Below are 21,294 nucleotides of genomic sequence, written 5' to 3' on the forward strand. Positions count from 1 at the left end.
TTGTGAGGAGCACTGCAAGGTAACATAGTAGATGTTAGGAGTGAAAAAGATAAAAAAAAAAAGATTAATAATGAGCAAGGTGAGCCCATCAACAAGAACGAGCCAGTATGCCAAATTTATTAGAAAGTGGTAGCAACACAAAAGGCAATAAAACAAACTTGCCCACCTAAAACATGTTCACCCGACCAAGTCTAAAAAAAAGTACACATCGAGATGCAGAGCCTTCGTCCCGACATTCAACACTCACTGTGACATTTGGTTGGCAAAGCAAATACAACTGGAACAGCGCAAAATTGTATGTGTAAAGTATGTGTGAAACAAACTTAACCATTATGATTACCATTGTGATCAGACACACTGAAAAATAACTTCTACAGGCTAATAGAAAGTTGTCACAAAAAACTGTATTTAGGATTTGATGGGTTCAGTTCACTTGGAGCAGAACTGTAAACGTCTCATTTACAGTAGTACTTGAAATCAGGATGGTCATCACTCAACACAACAGTCTCAGTCATGGTGCACAACGACAAACATCACACAGCAACGCAAAAACAGACAAGACAGTGCATCAGACACGTTAGCCCCAGCATCCACAATCCATTAGTGAAGCTGTGTTAGCTAGCTGTCATTCATCGCTACCACACCGCTCGCAACTTCACTTTAAACGACGTGTTTACATCCATTCACAAATTGTGGCGAAACTCACACGGCGCTGCCTCCCAGTGTTAGTGAAGCTGTGTTCGCTAGCTGTCATCTATCACTCCCACGCCGCTCGCGACTTCACTTTAAACGCCATGTTTACACCGATGTCCAGCGGTTGGCGTTCATTCGTCAAGCCTCCCGAAATGATGTGAAGCTCCAAGTTCATTTGCTTCATTTGTGGTGACGCGTGTGAAAAAAGCATCCGGTCTCTTTCCGTACACGTCACTCAGCCATTTTCTCATCGTCCTTCCAGCCCCTTTGGTCCGTCTGGAAACTTTTCTTTAGGCAGCGTCAGCGTCTACCACAGGTAGCAGCTTCTGTCCATTACCATGGCAACCAAGCACAACAGTAAAAGCCGACTTCTCGTGTCCCGTTGTGTGTATCGCTGTATTGCTTCTCGACAGTGTGGTTCATCAGGATGTGGAAAGTGAGCGGCACGTCGTCCATGTTGGTGATGTAGTTGGGTAATAGTAGCTGTCTGCAATGTTTTTACTGCTGTAAGAGCGGAAGATGGCCTTTGTAATCCGCTGGATGTTGCTGCGCCACGGTAGTCCTTGCCCGGATGGTTAGATAGCCATTTCATAAAATATACTTATAGAACTACTGGGGCGTGCCTTTAGCGTTCTCAGTCCCGTCCACCTTTCCTTTCCTCTATATAAGCAGCGTGTCGGCAGGAGACGCTCCCAGTCAGTCAAGCGAAGCACTCATAAAAGTCACACAGCAACACTTACAGATTTTGGAACTCGGTACACAAATATGGCGCTCCGCATTATAAGGCGCCCTGCCCATTTCGGACAAAATGTAAGACTTTTAAGTGCGCCTTATGGTCGTGAAAATGCGGTACCTTAGCCATGTTCACATGTGAGGGAAGGATGGCTCGTGAGCTCGACAGGCGGATTGGTGTGGCGCCTACAGTGATACGGACTCTTCATCTGTCCGTCGTGGTAAAGAGGCAGCTGAGCCAAAAAGGTACAGCTCTCAATTTATCAGCCGATCTACATTCCTACTGTCACCTACAGTCATGAGCTTTGGGTAGTGAATAGCCGAAATAAATTTTCTCCTTAGGATCACTATGCTCTCCCTTACAGGTAGGGTGAGAACCTCTGTCATCCGGGAGGAAGTCTCCAGTGTTTTTCCACACTTTAATCAGTTTACCAGTATTAATCAGTTTATTTAAGGTGTGGTGGTTTATTTCTCACCTTGGAGGTGACTATCAAATATTCGGTTTACCATGTCATGTGTATGCAAAAAGTTGTACACACCATCAACATGAAATTTGTGCTAACCTGGCAGACTTGAACTTTACATTCACTAGCAGACCCGCCTCCACCTACTGGGACAAAGAGGTTGAATGGCTCTCTCCGTTCATTTCAATAGAGAACTCAGAAAGCGCCCAGAAAGATGCAGAGTGAACCCTCTTGTCATCCAGCCTGTGTGGGAAAGAGAGAGGAGAGAGAGGAAAACAAACACACATGCACGTGTCAATTTATCGAGGCCAGCAAAATTATTGCCTTTGTTTTTATTTATCGTTGGATTAATCGATTTGATTATCTTGCAGGCCTAAATAGGAGAGTTCACTCAGATACATTTTTCAGCTGTGTGTGATGATATCATACCCATGCACCAACAAATCAGACCTGCTTTCTCTTCCTCCCCTTCCCGCCCCATGATGTCATTAAAATCTGCCCCTGATCCATTATGTCTGCTTCTTAGATACATAGGGAGAGTTGATGGAAGGATCTGCCTGTTTTCTCAGTAATGACGCAACATTCTGAGCAGAAGGTGGAATGTACGTTGACTGAACTGATATTCTTCAAAGTTGATTTACAAGGTGGCTGATGGAGCATACAGACTACTCTTAAACCAAAGCTGAACATTAATATCCCCTTCAAGACCTCACTTCTGTTAAACCAATCATGGCAAACGCCCACTGTGACACTGGGCTGCTCTCAGATCTGGTGTTTAAAGATGAACTGGAAATCCTTCCACAGGAAAAAAATTCAAGTGAAGGAAGATTTACGGCTGGTGGGCGATGTAAATAATTGACCGTGGTGCATATTGGGGTCCCCCTATAAAAAGGCAACAATAGTGAATGGTTTACCCTGGAGACACAAAAGGTAAAAAGAGTACCACAAATAAAGGAACACTTCTTTGTGAAACTTGCTTAGGGTTTAATTTTTGCCTCAGCGGACAGCAATGTGCCAAGCATACCCCCTGCAATTCCAAAGTGTAGGTGTGATTAAAAAAAACTACCCTGGACTGAGCTGAATCAAACTGCTGCGTTCAGGAAACTAAGCCTTTGTCTCATCCCCACTCTGTGAACCATCAGTCTCTAATTCTTTTCACATATAGCTCACTGAAATGCATTCATTTTGGCTGACTGTGTGTGTGTCATCCAGTAGAGTGTCTTTTTTCATTTATCCTCCATCCTCAACTTAATTTCATCCTCTACCAATCTGTCTTCATTTCTTCCCCCATCTGTCCGTCCACTTTCAGTTTCATCTGAGGACAACGAAGGAAGGACAGTGCAGCATCCTGGCAACTTGCCACTCAGCTTGGGCGGAAAAATAAACAAGCGTCCCACGTGTTCTCAAGGAATTTTAATTACTTCCATAAGTTCAATCCATTTACCTGCCAAACCACAGGCAGCACAAGGCAAGCAATGGACTATGGAACAGGCCACTATTATCATAGCACCAATGAGGAGCCAATATGAATGCTTTGAAGTGGGATGCTGCAAAAAAATTGTTTTCTCACACACACACACGAACAAACCTGTAATAATACAGTTCAAACTTCAAAACGTCACGTTTTGTCTCCAGTAGACAAACGCACAGAAATTTAACGACCACCAGAGAAACAATTTCTGCTGGTTGGTTATAGCGGTCCAAAGACAGGCTTTTGGTTTTTACACATTGAGAGTATACCGTACCGGACTTGGGCACGATTTCCCATCCCTCTCCTGGCTTCCGCTGGCGTGCACTCACAAAGTGCATTGGTGCCACGGCCCTTTTGCTTGTCCCACCACTTCTATTTTGCAATTTCTCTGACTTTGTGGAATATTTCCATACCTATTTAGAGTCGTTCCGATTATTTATTATATGCAAGGTTGCTGCTGCTGTCATTAATTAGTTGCAAGAGGGGTGATCACATTTATGAAATGATATGTTTTATTCTGCTGCATTACAACAATGTCACTTAATATGTGGACTATTGTCACCTTCATCCGGAGTGGTTCAGATTATTTATTGTGTGCTAGGTTTCCTCTGTCATTCATTTTCACAAGAGCAGCACATGAATGAAATAACACGTCCTTAACATGTACAGCGAGCGAGCGTCCTGTGTGTTTCACTCGCCAATGATTTGTATTTGACTTTTATTAAGAATTGTGTTGGCTATTATTAAAGAATCTGTATTGAGCGATCACAGGAAAGTCATTCTATGACTCTGCTATGCTGTGTGCATGGAATTGTGCCAGGGCCCGAGACCACCTCTTCCAATCGTGCCAAAAGAAGGAAATCATGCCGCACCTGGGCGTAACTGAGTGCACTAACACTAGTCAAAAATTCTGTGTTTTAGGTGTTAAGTGGACCCAGAATAATTGCTCGTGTGAGTAAACCCTGGGTAATACCTGGGCAAAATACGGCATATCCGGCCCGTTAAGCCTTTCAGTCCATCCCGCTGGATATTTCCAAATGAAACCTAAACCTAAATAATTATACAATTAAATAATTAACCTTAAAACCTTTGACATGGAAGCGGTCGTCGGCAATAGGGTGTGCAATACTATTTTCAAATACCATAAATCAAAACTATTACAATTGTTTATCAAGTTAGAGTCTGCTCTTTCTAGTGATATACCGGCCATTACGGTAATCATAGATACTACGTCACAGCAGCTCTTACGAAGCAGAGCGGATGGGGGATATGTGCGCACTGTGCGAATATGTGATGGAGAGAAATATGGTAACCAACTTCCTAGGACAAAGTTCTGCAGTAGAGTAATATTTTATCTGACATTTCTGTGTTCTTTACCCTTTGCGTTCATGTATCGCCGACTTTGTTGCATTTTTGCTGTGTTTTGCTTGATTGCGAAACATGTCGAGGAAGTCGTCAGGAAAGTAAACGAGGGATGTTAACACGCTCTTTGACATTCAATGTTCTACAGTTTTTATGTACATTCTGGGTGTCTTGTTCAACAAAAACCTGTAAAATTCAATAACAGTCATAACATTGTTTGCACTATATAATTAATTAATGTGCGAGTTTGTTCTTGTTATCGTCTCATACACTTTTTGACTGCAACTTTTACAGCTAAAATAAGACAAATAATTGCCCGCTTCTCCCCTAAGAGTGGAACATAAAGACCCAGGTCTCTAAGGTTGATCACAATTTTCTGCAAAAATATGACTTGGTGTGTACACAAGCAAGGGGTTTGCCTAGACACAGTGGCACTTGTTTAAAAAAAAACCCAACAAACTGTTACTTCAAATTGTACTTTTATTTCTGTCTAAAAACGTTGTGTTCGTGTGTGTTCATGTGAGTTTGAGAATGAGAATGAAAGAGACCCCCTCTTTGCAGTGATTAGTAGAAGCAGTTACTGTCAGGTGTGAAAACCTTTCAACCCCTGTTAAGAGTATTTTATTGAGGCCATGACCTACAAAATGTCAAGTGGAACCTGTGTCACCTCAGAGAAGCCTCTGGCTGGTTATAAGTCTCTGTTGAGGGCCATGGAAGCGCCATAAATCTTTGGAATCACATTTCGGAACAAATATTGAAACCAATTCGAGAGAGTTGGACAAATAACCAGCTGTCCTTCCACTATGTTTAGTAATGTTTAGTAGGAGCTTTGATGGCCTGTGGCCCACTACACTACCTAGAATGAAAATCAGCCCAGTAGTTATTGCACAACAGCTGACTAGACGAATGCTGCAGATCAGTGCCTTTGATGTAATCCTGATGTTCTAAAACGGCAAATAAATTCATAAACAATGTTTGTAAATGCCTGCTTCATCAACCTTTTATCAACACTAAAGCTGCTTCACATCTGTGCCTTTGTTCTCCAGCCTACCATCATTAGCTGCACATTATGAAATCAGACGATTCATTTCACTGCACATGTGTCAACAGTGGGGGAACACCCAGCCCATTGGCATGGGCCGCTGTTTAGATTTCTCATCTCCTAGGTTATGTTATTCTGTTTCGGGACCAGCTGCCCAGGAAATGACAACACGAGGAGAAAACAACAGATGAACCCTGCATTCTCATTGGCTCTTATGTTGCTTTATGTGCGTCACACTATGTTGACTTAACGTGTTCAATGTTTTCACGCATTCACTTGTTTAATCACGTCTGCAGCCACTATGAGTGAGACAATGATAGAAAACCGCATATGCTAAAAAAAATAGGTTGGGTCATCGTAAAAAATCCAAACCTAGCTACCTGCTACCAGTACTGGTTGTGCCGTTGCCATTTCTTTGATGGGTGAAATCTACTTGCAAGTCTACCACTGGGTGAGAGGCCCACTCCGTCATAAGCAACTTCGAGATAATAGTTTAGAAATAGAGACTATGTACAGGGAACGGGGTACACTCTGTGTCAACCATGTAGTATATATGTCATTGTTGGAGCTTAAGTCTAGATCAGAAAAAAAGAATATGCTCCACGCTCTATCTCCAGTCCAGAAACAAGTCAACAAGTCCCGTAACACCTAGCTACAAATCCCTGTACACATCTGGAACAAACTGATAACTTGTCAACGGTGGTTTCACATTTTTTGGTTGTTCTCACTCTCCTCTACATAGCCAGTTTCCAGACTTGGAGTTGTTTTTCCAAGCAGGGATTGGAAAATTCGCACATTACCATGCACTGTCACAAGAAGGCTGTGTTCACCCTTGTAGTTCGGTACTCTGGTCCGGACCAAAGCAATTTTCAAATCGCCTTTCGTGCAAGTTCACTAAGCTGAGACTACTTCATCAAGCAGTTTCGGTCTACTTGTTTACATACCAGGATCCGATGACAGAATTCACACTTTGCCAAATGAACCGCACTAGCAGAGCCCTCGGGTTTATTTGAACAAAACCAAAGCTGACAATGGTACACACTGTCGAAAACATCTTTACAATGGTCTGTTCTCTTTTGTTTACACTTCGAACAGCATCATCACATTGAGCTCTTTTAGAAGAGCTATATTTAAAAAATGCATTTACAACGATAATAACTTGTCGATCAAATGACAAGGTCAGGATTATCTTATACATATTACTAATTAACTTGACAGGAACCAACCAGCCACTCTGTGAGGACAAGTTCAGCAAACCCTTCCAATGAACTCTGACCTGACCAGAGGTTTCTATTCTATGGTCAACATTGTGTCAGGGCTCTGGTTGGATGTGACTACTGGTTTGGTATAATTAGGACATTGAAATTGGCATTTGAACATTTGGCTAATTGACTAAATGTCAAATACAACTACACAATGAAAAAAATATTTTCTTGAAATAGTCTAAAATTTAATCAGAACTGTCAACAAAAATAAACTTCTGAACAAAAAGGGACCGCATGCAACTCACTCCAAATTACATAAAAATATAAGAACACCATCACCAGCTAGTCAATTTCGTTTGGCACGAATAAAGTGACTGGCATTCAAGGCTGTCACTCACGGCTGTTGGTTTTCACGTACATGTCCGTGGTGCGCATACACACAAAAGCAGTCCCAGAGAGGTGATCAACAATCTGTCATTGTGTGGTTACGATCGGCTATTCATTCAGTGATTGTAAACCTTAGCAGCTTAACTTCCCAAAATTCCCATCATTACCTGACAACAAACATAACTAGTGTGTTTACGTGTGTTACGCCTGCGTACCCAAGGCAGGAAGAGGTGGAATACAATGCTAGCAGTGCGTTGGAATGTTGATGCGCTCTAGGCAGCTGAATACAGCTGCATGCAGTTAACAAAACAAAGTGACCTTCACTGTAAAAAATGGTTCAAAATATGTACTGTATATGTCATGCCTGGCCTCGCTGTTACCAAGAAACTTTATCACATTAAGATTGGACCCTTGTGTGCACCTGCAAGACAGCTAAGAGGTTCTCCTGTCAAAGCTCACATGCAAGCTCCGCCGTGGGACCCAGCCCAAATGCATTTGGTTCAATTTAGAGGTGGAGAGCAGGATTCCACCAGACCCCAATCACCACAAATTTCCTTTTCTACTCGTAGCATTGCAGCAAATGATAATGATTGTTTGTTTTATGATAAGTTTACTGAACATATTTGAATGTCAGCAGTTATTTTAACGTGCTCAAATATTTGTCTAGACTATTTACTGCTGTCAGGGACAACTTTTCTGAAATCAGTTGACAAGGTGGCACATAGAAGACACTGAAGTGTTTGTCTTCTGGTAGTGTTCCAGCTAGCTCCCAATTATCTACTATTACTATCTGTGTGTATGAAGGGGAATCTTATACACTTTTCAGGGCCTCCAGACTGCGACTTCATGGTCGCATTTTGCAACTAAAATTTGTTTCTACTCGCATATGTGTGACCAGATAAAAGTACGCATCCCATATTCAGTTGGAAGGGAAGCACTTTGTCCCTTATTACCATCCATCCATCCATCCATCTACTATACCGCTTCTCATTAGGGTCTCTGCTGACTTCGGGCGAGAGTCGGGTTACACCCTGGACTGATCGCCAGCAAATCGCAGGGCACACATAGACCATGAGAATGAAAAATAGTCTGTAAAATTTGGAGTCAATTGACGACAGTTTGTCACAGGCTAAGTCTATAAATGCCAGCGTGCGTGATTGCTCACCTTTCAATCTCATTTCCGTTCGACTTTTCTGGCATTGTTGGTTTACATGCTTTGCCTGGCTGTCACTCAGTGGCAGCCGCTAGCTCGCTACCTATTTTCCTGCTGAGTCTCTGCATCTTCGGACTCCAAATGTTACTTTTTTACCAGTGATATTTTGTCTTTAAAACATACGAGCAATGTGGTTAGCTCAAAGTGTGGAAAGAGGGCAGTATTTCGAGTTACAATGTATGTACTTGTATATGATGCGACCAAAGAGACCTTCCAGAAGCTACGGATAGAAACAGAGTGGTGAGAAAAGACAGTTGCCATTTATTTTTCAAGTATTTATCAGTAATATCAGGAAAAAGAGAGTAAACGTGAATATTTACTTTGCAAGACGATTTGGGTGTGAATCCCTAGATTTTCTGCTTGAACTGTTAAAATTTAAAGTTGGGGCCACTGTGCTCCCAGTAAAAAGACGTTAGTCTGGAGCCCTGAATAGGAAGAAACAGCCTTTCACTACTAACTTGATGATTAACAGATACAGATAAAAAGACATTGACAAAAACACTTGTGTGTATAACCCCACCTCACCCGGGGGGGGGGGGACAACTTCGTATGAAGTGAGGAATTAAACACAGGTGATAGCTCATCTCTTATCAATGGGGCCCAGATGAAAAAAAAAAAACTAGTCCCCCATCCGCAAACTGCAAACACATGTAACAACCTCTCTCTGAACACACTCACCATCCACTCAATAAGCATACCGACACATGATCTCTCTTGCGCACACAGAAAGCCACCTCGGGCCCATTCACATCTCACCGTTCTATTATTCTCTGTAGTAAAAAAGGTCTGGGGCCTCTGTTATTCCATTTACCATGCTTGAGCCTTCAAGCAGCCACAGTGGAATGTCCACGTTTTCTTTAGTTTTAAAATGTGTCATGAATCCCTAGTTTTAGTGGATAAGACTACAGCAGAAACAAAATATAAATGCACGCAGGGCACAGTTCCCTAGCACTGGCAGCTCTGGGATATGTCACAAGTGCACAGAATCAATAAGAATGGAGGGCAGTGAGATAACAGCCTTGGCGGTGGAGAACACTGCAGTCATTATGTGCAGAAGACAAACCAGGCAACTATGAGCTACTACTATTGTGAAGAAGGAAAAAGGGTAACAAACCTTTTGGTTAACAGCAAAATTGTTCCCGGTTGCCTCAGAATCTTCCTCTTGGAGCAGAAGGATGTGATCCACCTGCACTGCAGTGAGTCCGATGCCAGCACTGCTGTTCTCTCTCACTCGCTCCCTCAGAACACTTCTCCCATTCTAGCCCAGCAGTGTAAAACTATTGCCCTCCTCCTTTCATGCTCCACCTATCTGCCCCTCTCTCACTTTCTCCGGGGCTCTTCTGTCTTCCCGTAAAGCAGAAAATAGACCTGCTTTATCTGGTACAATGCAGAACCAATGCACAGTTATAGCTGCAGAGGACTAGCGAGCCTGTTGTGAACTCACTGGATACTTGGTGGGGGGTGGGGGGGTCGCCAGGGAGAAGACAGGAAAGGGGGAGGGGCATAGAAAGCAATCTGGAATCAAAACACTTTCAAATACATTAAACCAAAACCACTTATTTTTATTGAAACAAAATTGATTTGACAATTGAGAATCGAGCTTACGTTTACTCTATTTTTTAAAACCCTCTTCCAACTCCTTACAGACTGAGCTACTACTGTCAGAAGAATTTGAGGGCATATTTAAGTGTCACAAAGTTGATCAAGTTGAAAACGGTCTGAAATAAATCATTATTAAACTAAGTCATCCATTAAAGTCAGTCTTAATAAAATATATTACTTTTACCGTTAACCCCATTTCTACCAAGCTCTACAGTCCAATATCAAAAGGCAGCCACCAAAACATTGGTAGCCAAATCTCTTTTTAGGGTCCTTTTTTTGGGTATCAAATGGAATGGTACAGCTGTCTCAGTTCTCTTTTGTGCCACTAAAAGATGTGGATTGGAAATACGACAAAAGCAAGGCTCATCTTGAAAGAAAGTTCCTTTTTGTTAGACCAAACTATTTCACATTTCCTTCACCTCTTCTCCACAAAACCATTGTTGCTCAGACCCAGACAGTCCTTGACAAGGTTTTTTTTTTTTTCTAAATCCCTCCTTCTACTCATCTATTAACCCACTTTGTATGAAAAACATCACACCACCCTAAAAATGTAACAAAAATACACTGATGAGGTATAATACTTGTTTCCCAGTTTTAAATTGCAAAAACACGCTCATTGTGAGCTGACATTGCTTTAGTCAGATGTATTAATAAATACAAAAGGTGGAGGAAACATTAAATTAGCATGTGATGTGTAAGGTAATACAGTCGTCCCTCACTCCATCGCTCCCTCACTATCGCAGTTTTTCAAAAATGTATTCATTAGTAAATGATCGCCGTTTCGTAGTTGACTACAGTCTATTGTTCAGCTTCTATTCTTGGCCTAAATTAAGCATTTTCAATCATATAAATTTCTAAATGAAGTAAAATCCAAATATAGTTTAAGACAATACAAGGCATTGATGAACTGTAGTCTACACAGGCCACTAGGTGTCGCTAGTACCACGCACAAGACTTGATCGCCAACGACAGGCTTTTATTATTTTATAATTATTTATCTCACAACAGGCACAATAAAAACATAATAAAAATTAGGGATGTCCCGATCCAATCTTCAGGATAGGGATCGGCTGCCGATCGGCTGTATTTTGAAGATCGGATAATACCGTCACGAGATCGGGCTGATCCGGTTGCTGTATAACGTTCGCAACTCTGGGCGACACCCCAACATGCCACCTACTATGTTGGGGTTTGGCCTCAAAGCTGGTTGCCACTCAACTCCCGCCACCCGCAAGAAGAAGAAAACGCAACACCACCATGCAGACATGTCCGTGTTGTACCGTGGCAAAGTTAGTTTCACGTTGGACGTTATATATTCGGCTCCGTAGCTACTGCAGTAGTTCCCCCTCACGGTGCCCGGACTGCTGTGTCATTGTGCGGGGAGCTCACACGGGAGGTGCTGCTCTAACCGCTGGCTGTTTATACTAGGGACTGTCAAATTACTATTGCGTTGAAGAGAGTTTATTTTACAAATTTCATATATTCTAAATCGCACCACAAATTGATCTATAACCAGGTCAAATGATTAGTCCAACCATAAGTATTTTGCATGCCCATTTTTTCCAATTTTATCTTTTATTGGATGTACTTTTGTTACAAAATCCAAACAATATTGTTGGTCATATACATGTAATAAAAATTAATTTCACCAATACTTGGTCGCATTATGTTTAATGCTTTGTATGCTTTGCTATTTTCATAACCATATTAAATTCCACAAATTCATGTTTGTAACAAAAGGTTATTAAAAAAAAAAAAAAAAAAAAAAAAAAAAGGTTCGGTACTGGATCAGATCGGCACGACTATAAAAGAAATTGGATCGGACCGGAAGCCAAAAAATGTGTCTCGAGACATTTCTAATAATAACAGTCACCATCATGTGAATGCCCGACGTTGTTTCCTGTCCGCACGTACGGAATACATTTATTGAAAAACATACAAGCACAAGCCTCAAATTTTCTCTGATTATACTGTATTTAGTATTTTGGGTAATATGAGTGTAAAGGTGACTATAGGGGTGTTATTTCATGTCTAGAGTGCTCTAAAATGGTAAAAAAAATCTTATTTAGAAAGTCATAAACAGGTTTTCTATGCTCCAACTATGACAATATTCAGTTTATTAATATTGAATCATCCTTCGATAAACGAGGGATTACTGTATTCCCATTTTACTTCACACTCAAGGCTTCCACACATGCACGGACAGCCAGAGAACACAAATGTACAAATCAGTCATCGCATTACGTTGTCAGCCTCTTTCAACCAAGTCTTGGTAAGAACACTAGACAGAGAATTCATTTGGCCATTTCGCTCTTGAGACTGTTACCAAGCATTAAGAACATAGGCTACGTTCACACTGCAGGTCAGTTTGGATTTTTTTGCTCATATGTCACCCGTATCTGATTTTTTCCATGTGTGTGAACAGTACAATTTCAATTATGTAAATGCGACTCAGGCCTCGTTCGTATGTAGATATAAATCCAATATGTATCTGATCTACTGCAGTCTGAACGGTCAGGTCACATATATCAGACCTATACATTATCGAAAGGCATGGTTTACCGTGCAACACTTGGATAAAGGTACTCACTGATGTAAGCAAAAGTTTTGGTCTTTTTTTTGTGTGTGTGTCAGTGAAGCTCACGACAATGTCCCACCACTCCTGCCACCCACACACCCCTCGGAACAGACGTCGTACGAACTGCCATAGCCAAAATTCTTGCCCTGATACTTCTTAATCTCCTACGAGGAATCATTTGGCTAAGAAAATGCTGAATCCCACAAAATCTTTGAATTGGCCACAAACCCGTTAAGGACAGCACACTAGTGATGTGCGGATCAATATTGAAATAGCGATACTTCTGATACCAGCTCATTATGCTCTAAAGTCGATTCTCAAATCAAAATGCAGTCGTCCTTCGTTTTTAGCGGTTAATTAGTTCCAGACCTGACTGTGACCGTGATACAGGATTTGATGTTAATAAATGGAATATTTTTTGCAGTTAGAGCATAGAAAACTTGTTTATGACTTTCTAAATACGTTTTTTAACATTAGAGCGCTGTAGAAATGAAATAAAATGCTTATAGTCACTTTTACACTCCTATCATTCATCGTTTACAACACACTGCGCAACTCTTACGGTGCAGGGACTCGAGACAGCCGCTCGCTAGCAAGGTAGCGAGCTACCCACTTAACCTCAAATTTACTTAATCTAAACTTAAGAAGTCAAAAACTTACCACTTCCACACGGACTGGGAGGACAACTTTAATGAAATCAGTGGTAATCAGCACATACTGCAACAATCCTTACTTCCGTAAACACACGTAAATGTGTGTGACGACGTGCTTTCCTACATGCACGTCACTTCCCGGACGCTTTGCGTTCACATTAACAAGTCGCATTTTTTTGGTAATGTGAACGACCACATAAAAAAAAAAAAATCTGAAAATTCAAACACCAGGTCATACATTTAGAAATTCAAGGAAGTATGTAAGAGGACAAATAAAGGCAAAATGTTACTCCAAAAATTGTTCGTACAGTTAATAAAAGTTATATGATGGCAGAAGTTGGACTGGAACGGATTATTTCTATGTCCACTATTTCCTATACAAAAAGCTGTTTCAAAATCTAAACAAATTGGAGGTCGACCAACGACCCTGAATTGATAGTGTTTGACCGATGGGGCTCTGAAATTTGATGTACTAATAACTTGCTGTTTGCTCACCAGTAAACCTCAGATTTATTATTAATTGCCAGTTTTGGAACATGTCAGCTGGTGGGTAAAAACCTTGTCATTACTGTTGACTAGAATGGAAACAAACCAGGCAGTAATTGTTGGGTGGCAAAAAAGGCAAGTGAGCCAGCTGAGCATGAATCAATTCACAATCAATTATTCAAGCCCAAAGAGTGGGATTATGGGAGTGTCCAGTCACTACTGTACAGTGCTAAATCTTAAAGTGGAAGGGATTGCCTGCTTACTCTGCTTTTCGGTGTGGCAGCTGTGCTGTCATGTTTTTCAATTAATCCCTTGTCAGGACTGCAAGAAGCAATTCTCTCATGCATCTAATTTATGAGACAGTTTATCGAAGGGACATTATCTGCAGAACTCTCTCTTTGGTTCTGTGTAGATCAACAACAGGGGTGGTTCACGTCTCATCATGGAGCGAAGGATGTGCATGAGCAGGGCACACACATGGTGTGGGTGCGAATGCATTTGCAGCCCCCTCGCTCTAACATCTCTCTATTAGTGAATGCGCATAGGATCCTGATTGTGCATGAAGCATGTTCAACAATAAATCAGGCGGAGGAACCAATAATTCCTCTTCTTAGTGGCCCCTCAAGAACTGCATACCTGTCCCAAAATAAATCCCCCGTCTCAGGCAAACTGGAACTGGATGCCTAGTCTGACATTAGCACCTGTTTAAGGCAAATGTGCAGAAGGTCCAAGCCATCTCTGTGGGTTAAAAAAGGGATGTGTATCTAGATTATTTATGAGCCAGACAGCTCGTACATTTCTACAATGCCTCATCGAGGAGAGAAAGAACACAAGCGCAGTGTTGTTAGAAATTACACTCAGCCATAACAGGCGTGCAAGATCACAGCGTAAACAGATTTCACCATTCATTAACAAATCATAACATGTTTGAGGTGGATGCATTCTTCGACAAATAGCGCATATCATCATCAACTAGACCATGGAAATCTATTCACAGGCAAATTTGTATTATTTGTTCTTTCAGTTTATTTCTATGCCATAATCTGGACAAAATGTCAGCATCAAGTATGCCACTGATTATTTAAGGAATATTATATCATTCATATTGCATTAACCATTCCAGGCATCCGTGTTAAATGAAAATAACGGGAATGCTGGGATATCAGAGAAAGTCAATATCGTCACCCACTAAAAATAATGGCCTAGTCTGTGGCCATGTGAAGAGCTGACGTAGGTGAACAAAAATATTCGTTTCAAACAAATGATGATAAGGAGAGCGATACAACAACAGGAGTTGCGAGAAGGTGAGCCTGACCGACATTTCATATATTACACAGAGGAAGGATGGTTATTTTTCCTAATAGCTATATATTTCCAGATTTACTGTCAGTTAAGGGTCCACCCCGCCGTTCACTTTAGCCCCTTGTAAACCTGAACAGGACAGGCGGTGTAAAAAAAAAAAAAAAAAAAAAAAAAAAAAAACATCATTGAGAGTACATTAATGTAGTCAAACTACAATATTGGTGATGCTACATTTGAGTGGCAGTCAACTTAAAGCCAAAGGCAAGCATCCATTCCAGTAAAAGGAGTGGGCATGGAAGTGGGGGTTGTCTCTTTAATTCCCATGTTGACTGTAACCTCATGTGACAGAAACTAACCTGGCGCTTCATGTAATGAGTCCACGTCTGGCACAAGGTCAGGAGGAGCTCATTAGGGTTTAAATGCACACAGTGACAGGGGCTCTAATCAAATTACCACCATGTGATAGCACATTTAAGCCAAGAATAACTTTAGTCTTCATGCTGAAGACGTAAAGCCTCACTACCTCATCTCTGATTCATTACTGCAAAGAATACACACAGTTTTGCGTACAGTATTGTTTCATGAATATCATGCATGTGTCACCTACATGTGCAATTTCCATGCGACGTTCATTATCTATCCCTTTTATACTTCCAATTTCGTCCACAAAATCTCATGTCTTATCTATCCATCCATTTGTGTAGTCGGACTACGTTAAGTGGAGGTCAAGGTTTCACATTGCCGGACAGCAGTGGAGACTGTGGGAGAGACACTCACAGCCCACTGCCAAGTATTGCTCCCAACACCCACTTCCCAGCATGTTTCCATTGCAGAATGCCAGATCCATTCATGTTGGCACTTTTAGAAGATGTTTATCGTATCCCACAAAGAAACAGTGGATTTGTAGTTGTGACCAAACATTTTTTGGTTTCTTTTACCAATACTTAATATTTTTAGACTTAGAATCTTTGTGTCAATTGGTTGAAGCGTTTTAGTTGATGCAGATGTAGTTTGCCAGTGTACACACTAGGTAGAGCAATAACACTAATTGTGCTTCAATGCACTTGCATATTAAAAAGCAAGAGAACATATTTGGGATCAGGTATTTGTAGTTTATTTATTATTCAAATTTAACCCCAGGTGATAATCCAATAATTTTAGCAATGAATAAACTCATACATTAAAATTCATAACACAAACTATAAAATAATTATAAATGGAGGATAAAACAGCTTTAGGTATTATTAAAAGAAATAGCAAAAATCACCCAGCTGGCTTAGTGGAACCGTTTAAAAAAAAATAAAAAATTCCTGTGTTGACCACTGTCAAATCATTTATCTACAGAAAGCTCAGCAGTTACTCTGCTGCTGATTACTGCTTTCTTTACTGTCTGTCACTTCTCAGTTTGTAACAGGAGGAGGCGCTAATTAAACTGTGCACTGTCTTCAAAAGTGTGCATGCATGTGCAGAAATTACTTTTAACAGGTGTGTGCATGGGTGTGTGTTTCAACACAACTTTCTCAGTCTTTCATTGTACAAAGCTGTGGTTGCTTCTGCAATTTGTGCTGTATGAGCAATGTAGTTAAAAGGGAATGTGTGGGAGTTTGTTGTTTACAGGCTGTTTGCATTTAATACGTGCATGTGTACAGTACAAACCGTGGTGTGAAAAAGTGTTTGACCCTGTCCTGATTTCTTATTTTTTGCATGTTTGTCACACTTAAATGTTTCAGATCAAACAAATGTAAATATTGGTCAATGACAACACAACTGAACACAAAACACAGTTTTTAAATTAAACTTTTTATTATTAAAGGGAGAAAATCCAAACCTACAAGGCCCTCCGTCAAAAAAATGATTGCCCCTCCATTAAAACATAAAGATTTAGATCAACCAGTCTGGAAAAGGTTATAAAACCATTTCTAAAGCTTTGGGACTCCAGCAAACCACAGTGGGAGCCATGATCCACAAATGGCGAAAACATGGAACAGTGGTGAACCTTCCCAGGAGTGGCCAACCAACCACAATTACCAAGAGCGCAGCAACGACTCATCCAAGAGGTCACAAAAGATCCCACAACAACATCCAAAAAACTGCAGGCCTCACTTGCCCAAGTAAAAGTCAGTGTTCATGACTCCACCATAACAAAGACACTGGGCAAAAACGTTCCAAGACCAAAACCACTGATGAACAACATTAAGGCTCATTTTGCCAGAAAAGATGTTGAAGATTCCCAAGACCTTTGGGAAAATACTCTGTGGTCTACCGAGACAAAAGTTGAACTTTTTGGAAGGTGTTTGTCCCATTACATCTGGCCTAAAAGTAACGCTGCATTTCAGAATAAAAACATTATACCAACAGCAAAATATAGTGGGGGTAGTATGATGGTCTGGGGCTGTTTTGCTGCTTCGGGACCTGGAAGACTTGCTTTGATAAATGGAACCATGAAACCCTCCAATGTGGCTGAATTACAACAATTCAGCAAAGATGAGTGGGCCAAAAATTCCTCCACGGCGCTGTAAGAGACTCATTACAAGTTACAGTATCACAAACACTTGATTGCAGTTGTTGCTGCTAAGGGTGGCCCAACCACTTATTACATTTAGGTGGCAACCACTTTTTCACACAGGGCCATGTAGGTTTGATTTTTATTTCTCCATTAATAATGAAAAGTTACATTTTAAAACTACCTACTATAAAATAATCCAAAGTGTTGCCTCAGGAGATAATGTCTTCATGGGTTTGTGGTCAACATGTGACCACATGCACCCCGTGTGCACAGCACCGTGACACGACTCTGGATGAAGAAAGAGAAAAATACAGAAAGCCATGTAACAGATAGCTGAACAACACAAATCAAATACATGGCAGGCACACCTCTTCAAACTAAAGTTTGGGCTCATGACTCATAAACCAATGCAATGTTTTTCATCAGGGGAACACCCAGTGTAATAGGTTTCACCCTTTTAAATACAAAACAATGCATTACATTTTTCTGTACCAGACTCGTGGCCATTTGCAGTCCACCTACAATTTTTATTTATTGGCCCATCACTGCTCTAAAAATTAAATGAAACCCCACCCACATCAGTAAATTGAGTTTGTGCTTTCTTGAATGAAAAAAAATTATGTTCTGAAAATTGGTCGAAAAATCTGTAAATCATATCAAGTCCGCTCCATTTTTTGCTTGCGCTCATGGCACGAAAACTCGCACTAATAATGTTGAGGTATGTCAGCATGGTACAGTTTGCTCATGTTTCGGGTTAGTCCTAACTATTTCCTTGACATCTAGAACTGTGACGGAATGTCAGTATATCGTGATATTTAATCTGATGATGAATTATCGATTCACTTTCATCACGTATCGTTTCTTCTTCATCCATCCATTTTCTATGCCGCTTCTCCTTTGTATGTCATCCAGAAGGTGTTTCTCGCACTGGTGAAATTTGGGCAGAAGTCACAGAAGAAGAAAACTCAAACAATGCCGTGGCGGACTCGGAAATGTTTAATTTTATTTTGAACATGCATACAGGTTACATTGGAATACATGACATGTTGCAAGTCACAGTTCCACATGTCCAAAAAGAAGTAGGAAGAAGCAAAGCTTATTTAATGCTGCCCCCTTTCCGTTTCACATCAATTGCTAATACATTTGTTGGTGTACTTCCTGTATTCAACATGTAACATTTACCAATTTTGAATTAGAAATACCATAAGAAAATGATAAGGCAGTATCACAATGTGTTACAATAGGAGTTAAGATTGCGATATAACAATAACCATTGTAAATTTTGTTATGAAATGTATATTTATTAGTGTGGTCCTTATATGGGGTAAAAAAAAAATGTTTTAAATGTTCAACTCTCACAAATAAGTTAGGATATCAATCATACACACACTGTGAAAATGTTTTAATCGTTGCTACAATAGAGCAGGGGTCTCAAACTCTGTTTACCCGGGGGCCACTGGAGGTAGAGTCTGGGTGAGGCTGGGCCTCATCAAGTATTCAGAGTACGATAACGATAATATCTATAATAGAGATATTATACTATATTGTTATCGGCAGTGAACGTGACATTTCTTGGAGGCAGTGCTCTGTTTAGTGACCCCCATTTCTCCATGTGACACACTCTTAGTTCCATGATAGGTTATGCTTTCACCCTGTGAGCATCATTGACTTAACTTAGACCATGCGGGCCGCATTTACAGCAGTCTTTCCTGTCAAGTCGCGGGCCGCAAAATGTGACTTGGCCGGCCGCAAATGGCCCGCGGGCCGCGAGTTTGAGACCTCTGATCAAGAGGTTGCTCAAGGGCGCTTAAATTGTACTATTTCAGAACACACAACAAATTAAAATGTAATATTTTTAATACATTAATACAAGTACAGTGAAACATCCGTTTAAAATTTACGCCTAGATGTTGCCTCAGTTTGCATACATTTTCAAATTTGCATACAATATGGTGCGCCTCTTGTCACATTAGTAATAAACACTGCATGATCACAAGTATGTTGTCAATGTATTTTTAATATATTTAATGTCCTTGAAAGCAGCTTATTAGCCGTGTCACTACATGGAAGCAGGAACCCAAACTCAGATTCGTTGACCGTCTATGATGTCATCAGCGATTGACCATAGTTCTTTACTACCGAACACGGTCACATCACAAGTCTGCTTTTCTCTTGATCGCAACTGCAAAATAACTCAAAATGGAGCTAAATGAGTTTTAAGTGGCAGCCTTTGATAAAGGTGAGAAACACTATTGAAATCTCACAGCAAAATCTTGCTGCGCTGCTGTCTTCGTCAACAACCACGTCTTAAATCAAGGTAAAAGTGACCTTAAATGTTCATTTATCTCTTTAATATGTATTTATATGCATTTCTGAGTGTTTTCTGAATACAAAACTATAATTGTACAACTATGAAAACATTTTTGGCGTTCTGTTAAACTTTTAAAGGTCTTGACCAATCTGTAAATATTGATTGATATTGATAAAATGTGGCCCTTTTTTATTTTTATTTTTTCAAAATAATGCTGGCGGGAGAAAAGTAAAGACCATCCTAATATTTAACGTCATCTTTTGCCCTACATCGCTGATCTTGCAAGCCTTGGACTTTGGAGAGCTGCCAGACTAAAACTGGAAAAACAAGACATGAAAGCGAGAGTGGGAGGGTAAGATAATGTTGGCCGATCGACAGACAGGACAGGTAATGAGCCAAGCCTTTGAGAAACCAAAACATGTTATGATCTGGTATGAACTCATGTTCTCATGTCTCAGTCAGTTCAGAGGCATCACCCTGTCGAGTGTGGAAGGGAAAATCTTTTTCTCCATCTTGGCCAGAAGAATGACAAGCTACGTCCTGGCAAACAAGTACGTTGACACCATCTACCAAAAGGCAGGGGTCCCAGTGTTCCCTGGTGAGTGGAACATTCAGCGATAATTTGGGAGCAAATCCAGACAGCCAAACAAAGCAAAAAGACTTGCACGGAGTTTGGCTGGACCTGGCAAATGTCTTCGGCTCAGTTCCCCACCAGCTCATCAAACTCTTCCATGTGCCATCACACATTCACAAAGTACAAGCAAACTACCTTAACAACTTGCACGTTTGCTACACAACCCGGGACATCGCCTCGAATAGAGAATAGCAATGGGATGCTCCATCTCTCCAATCCTCTTCACAGCTGCATCGGAGATCCTTCTGATAGGCGGAAGACAGACGGTGCGAGGGGACAGATCTCAGACTCCCAAAGACTCCCAGCCACAGGGAGCTTCGGGAAGGACAAGGCACAGGCTGCAGGGCTGCTTGGGCACAGAGCTCCTCCACCTTGAGATGTCCTGAGGATAATGGAGCGACACATTGCCGAAGGGTGGTCCTCGGCTGATGACCCTGCAGCCTGGCACCGTTAGAGGTGCAACAGGCAGAAATGCCAAGCAAGCAGAACCACCAACTGTGCTTGTACCCAACACTACAGCACCGCAACATTTTACAAACCAATTCAACTGGAACACATTTGTAACATTAGAAGGGAAAGGATAATTCTCTCCCTATTTGAATCTCTAATAAAACAATTGAGGGGCGTTTTCCAATTCAGTCCGTACAACTGTA

At 41.0% G+C, this 21,294-nt stretch overlaps 1 protein-coding gene across 4 annotated transcripts in view; it reads right to left on the reverse strand.

Moving 5' to 3' along the window:
• add3a (adducin 3 (gamma) a) overlaps nucleotides 1–21,294 on the reverse strand; it is a 105,846-nt gene that overhangs the window by 66,365 nt on the left and 18,187 nt on the right. Inside the window, exons 1-2 of one of the 4 annotated variants that reach the window (XM_054778685.1) lie at nucleotides 9,684–10,009; nucleotides 1,989–2,132 (exon numbers count right to left, since the gene is read on the reverse strand). The exons of 2 other annotated variants lie outside the window; for them this stretch is intronic. The gene's annotated coding sequence lies outside the window, so the exon portion shown is untranslated. Of the gene's footprint in view, nucleotides 1–1,988; nucleotides 2,133–9,683; nucleotides 10,010–21,294 lie in introns of those variants that run through there. One more of the 4 variants, XM_054778682.1, reaches the window with a different exon arrangement.

This window comes from Dunckerocampus dactyliophorus, chromosome 6 (genome assembly GCF_027744805.1).
Source record: "Dunckerocampus dactyliophorus isolate RoL2022-P2 chromosome 6, RoL_Ddac_1.1, whole genome shotgun sequence".
NCBI classification, from domain to species: Eukaryota; Metazoa; Chordata; class Actinopteri; order Syngnathiformes; family Syngnathidae; genus Dunckerocampus; species Dunckerocampus dactyliophorus.